At 40.9% G+C, this 4,695-nt stretch overlaps 2 long non-coding RNA genes across 2 annotated transcripts in view; one reads left to right on the forward strand and one right to left on the reverse strand.

Annotated features, from left to right (window-relative positions):
- Positions 1–1,498: 1,498 nt before the first annotated feature.
- The window catches only part of LOC116185862, a 3,939-nt gene continuing 742 nt past the window's right edge, over positions 1,499–4,695 (reverse strand). Inside the window, exon 2 of the long non-coding RNA XR_004150763.1 lies at positions 1,499–2,359. This is a non-coding gene — a long non-coding RNA (uncharacterized LOC116185862). The remainder of the gene's footprint in view (positions 2,360–4,695) is intronic.
- On the forward strand, positions 1,904–4,352 carry LOC116185861. Its single transcript, XR_004150762.1, has 2 exons — positions 1,904–2,045; positions 2,794–4,352. It is a non-coding gene; the product is annotated as an uncharacterized LOC116185861 (long non-coding RNA).

The raw sequence follows: 4,695 nt of genomic DNA on the forward strand, positions 1-4,695 counted from the left end.
GTTATACGGGCTTAAAAAAAAATATTTGAGCTTAAGAAGAACTTGTTGCCGACCATGGTCGACGCTTTCGATTATTGTAATAATCCCGTCGTTTCCCTTGTAAGATTTTCTTTCGACGCGACCTAACCTATTTTATCGCGTGGGATTAACGGATCAATCGGATGACGCTAGATTCGTCCATAACGGGACAACGTTCTCAAAATTGTGATCGAACGAAGTTCGACGCGCGATTATACGCGAACTAATTTTCTAATTCCTGTTTTCATCTCCTTAAATTCCTGTATTTCTAATCTGTACGATCCATTGACAGGCGCCGATTCCAGGTTATCCGAACTAACGTGGTTGACGCCCTGGTCCAACGATGTTCGAAAATCATGGACAAAGGGCGCGTCGAAAGGGAAACAAAACCGGTGAAAGGGGTTTGGAGCAGCGAGCAACCAGCCGGTTCGCGTTCGCGAGATTAATTAGATGATTACGTTGTTAAAGGCCGCTGTTACTGTCCTCGACGGCCGGAGATGCGACCGTGCTCGTGACCTCGAACACGCCTCCGGGCGTCGATCCGTTTAAGGAAACTTTGCGTGGAGCTATGCATCAGGATATTCAATTTTGCCGAATATTTTTTTATCGAAGTTTGATATAAGTTTTAGGGGGCTTCGTTGTCATTCTATAATTCTATGAATATTTATCGATCGGCGGGGAAAGTTGGGCAGAATTAAAATTAGCTCTCTATGAAAACATTTGAGTTTAAAATTACAAAAATTATTAGCTTCTCTCATAAGTAAAAAAAAAAAAAAAAAAATTCCATCAAATTCATTTACCACTTTTAAACTCGAATTTACTCGAAACGTATTAATAAATTAAATCGGTTAAAAAAAAATCGGATCGAAAATCGCTCTCTTACGTGCCCGCTCCACGCTCGACCTCGAGCTTCAAATCCAATATCCAGTCTCCGAGCATAGCACGGATGAATCATAACTTCTCCTTATTTGATCATCAACTTGTCAGATCGGGTCACGGTCGGCCCCGTCCGTCGAGCAATCGCGAGAAGCCGCGACAGCAACAATGGCGGAGGTGCCGCGAGCCGCGGGCCGGGCACTAGGTGCTAAAAGTATTAAAAAAAAAAAGTGTTTAATCTTGTCGTCGTGGGACAAACGTACGGAATAAACGCGGCCATGGATTGTCGAATTGCTCGCGCGCAAAGTAAGAAGAGAAAGAAGAAGATTCGCGTTTCGCGTCGGTCGATCCGCTCGGTCCTCTCTTAGACTAGTTTTGAAAAAAGAAAAAAAAAAAAAANTAGCGTGAAACTTTGTATCGTGTAAGTGTAATAAGTAGTATAATTTTTAGGCGTGAACTTTCGTCGTTCTTTCGTACGGATTTTTATATAGCAAGTTTTGTATGATCGACGCCGAGCAACCAGCTTCCTGCGGTCGTTCCGTCATGGATCCGAGAGCGCATCGATCGACCGATCCTCGACGTCTTTGCTCGCTTTTTTTTTTTGTCCAGTCGAACGAAATTTCTCCTAATTTGGATAACGAAAACGGATTTCTTCGATGGTAAATTTTGTCGAGGGATAAGATAACCTCGTTCGGTGTTCTCGAAAATTCGGTTTCTCAGAAACTCGGACGGAAAATTCCCTGAAAGAAGAGTTCCTTCGATATAAGATTAAGAGACTCTTCAAGAGAAGAATGGAGAAAGAGAGAGAGAGAGAGAGAGGCCGTGTCGAGGCTTCTTCCTATTATGGAAAATCGAGGAATCTTGAAGATTGTCGAGCGATTCGGCAGTTGTGTGGCCGCGTGAGGGGGTGCTAAAAACAAATGTTTTTTAACCGCGGAACTAATAAGGGTAGGAAAAAGTGGATGGAAGAGGAAAAATCGCGGGGAACAGAGGCGAGAGGGGACAAGGTGGGAGAACAGTACCCTTTATAGTAATATCTAAACTTAATTGTAACTATTAACGATACGTACGACTGTGGTAGCTATGCTAGTACCTGCTATTGTTAAAGAGAGAGAGGGGGAGAGATTGGAGAGAGAGAAAAAGAGAGAAAGGTAGAGCGAAAGAAATCGATTGGATTGAATGATGAGTCGAGGGAAAGAAGGGAGAAGGAGTAAAGCCTTTCGAGGGTTGGTACGGAAGACGTCCATCAGTGTAAGGTGACCCAATTCTCGGATCACTTTCTCGATATATTCGGATCGTTGGTCCTGGCTAGATAGAAAAAAAGAAAAAGAAAAAGAGAAGGAAGAATTTTCGATCGAGCCTCGAGAGAAAGAGAGAGAAAGCTCTCCTGGATTATTTTTCTAATCTAATCTTTGTAATCATCGAACGAATTGGGTGTCCGCGACGAAATCAGCGAATCGAGATCCTCGAACAAGATCCAAGACGACGATCCTCGTCGCGCTTTGGCGATGTTCATTATAAATGTCTCGAGGCCTTTTTTTTTTTTTCTTTCTTCTTCAACGATCCGATCAGGAATGGGATAGGAGAATGGCGAGGGAAGGATTAAGAAGGAAAGTTGGAGCAAGCGTTGCAATGAGTTGCGAATCAAATGTGGATCTCGGCTTGAGACGAGAGGCTCAGTTCAGCGAAGAATCAAACACACGTACACGATGTATACTCTTCTAGCAAAACCAAAAAAAAAAAAAAAAAAAAAAAAAAAAAAAAAAAAAAAAAAGGAAAAAAAAGAACGAACGAAGAGAGAACGAGTGAAAGAGAAAGAGAAAGATACTGAATCGGATTGAAATCGGTAGATGCATGGAGGCGCGAGATGGATGAGTTGAGGTGAGTGAAGAGAGAGAGAGAGAGAGAAAGAGAGAGAGAGAAAGGAATGAGGAGAAGGACAGAGAGAGAGAGAGAAAGGAACGAGATATAGAGCATACATTGAGATACATACAAAAATAAATAAACATATAGTATTATACGATTACAATACGATTGTAATGAAACACTTTGTAAGCAAGGAAACAAAAAAAGAAAAAAAAAATTAAGCATAGTTTTCCATAATCTGTAATGGATGTATTCGTTAACGAATAAAAAAAAAATGAGGACGAGTGGTTAAGGATAATACACACACGGACACGAACACACATGACACACACTGTACACGAACACACAGTTGAATAACCGTTCGAAGTAACTCGGGTACACGACACACAAGAAGTAATATGAAAAAAAGAATAAAAAAAGTAACTAATAATTAATAAACACGTGAGTAACGTGACGACGTAAACAAACGGTAAATCTGTCTCTTTAAAGTATCATGTGTCTATAAACTATAGCGATCGATATTGTCTTTTTAACCGTAAATGGAGAAACAAGTAATCGTGGTAACGTAACTAATGTCATAGCGATAACCGAACACTGCAATATTAGATATAATATATATTCATACATTTATAGAGAGAAAAGTGAGGGGAAAGGGAGTGAGGAAGAAAAAGAGAGTAAAGAAAATTGTGCGAGGCTCTGACGCGCGTGATTAGGAAAAAAAAAAAAAAAAAGAAAAAAAAATGGAACAGAGAAAAATTCGAAACAATTCGAGACGATGTATCATCGATTCGTTCTCGAAAGCTTTTCTTCGTTGGATGAAAAAAGTTTGGATGAAAAAAAAAAAGAAAAAAGGAGAAAAAGGGAACAGAAATAAGAATACACGCGCACACGCGTGTAAAGAGGGAGAACGATTCGAACAACAAAATGATGCGAGACTCGCGTGTCAGAGCGGAAGTGAGCAAACGTGATACGATCTCCAGGCACAGTTGAAAAGAGAAAGCCGTTTCATGTTGAAAAATGAAAAAAGAAAAAAAAAAGAAAAAAAAAAAAAGAAAAGCAGCAAGAGTAAAGCAAAATGAAAGCTGAATGGAAGCGAACAATATTAAATATGCGTTTTGTGTATCGGACACACTCGAAGCTACACACTCACGCGCACACACAGACAGCAAAGACACTACTACTACTACACATACACACACACGCACACGACACACGGAGAAACACAAAGAAAGACCCAAAAAAAAAAAAAAAACCTATCGATTATTCTACCAAATAATGAATTAACAAGAGGATGATCATTAGATTTGTAATTAATTACATATATATTTTTCAATACTTTAACTACTTGCTGAATGTAAACTATATACATATATAATTATATATTATATATATTATATATATATTATATATACACACACATACCGCGTAGGGCTGTATCTCGATTACAGCGTGGCGTAGAAGGCCGGCCCGTCGACTTCCGGTTCTCAACAAGATCGCAGCGACCCTCGACGAACACCGTCAAAAAACGATGCGAACAGAATCGTAACGGGAAACAAGGCGAATTGGCAACACAGACACACAGTGTAAAAAAATGTCGTTTCGATGTTGTCGAAGACCGGAAGTGGCGGGATCAGCCCTCGACTGCGGGACCGGAGGGCGCGCCATGTTGACTCGAAGGCCGCGTTCTCCGGGCAGGGACGGAGAGATCTGCGAAAGAGAAGAAGAGAAAGAAAGAAAAACCTTTTTGTACCCCACCCAAGTCACACTCTCGGTGTCGAAACGGTAAAGAAAAACCAAAAAAACAAGCAACTATGTTACTCGTGTAAGTGCATCCTAAATGTAACTGTTACGAAATGCCCCTTCTCCGAAGCCCCACCCCAGGCCCCAGTCTTCATCGTTTCGTACGTAGCAAGAGAGAGGGATGAAACAAGCGGC

Source organism: Apis dorsata, unplaced genomic scaffold (assembly GCF_000469605.1).
Source record: "Apis dorsata unplaced genomic scaffold, Apis dorsata 1.3 scaffold_309, whole genome shotgun sequence".
NCBI lineage: Eukaryota > Metazoa > Arthropoda > Insecta > Hymenoptera > Apidae > Apis > Apis dorsata.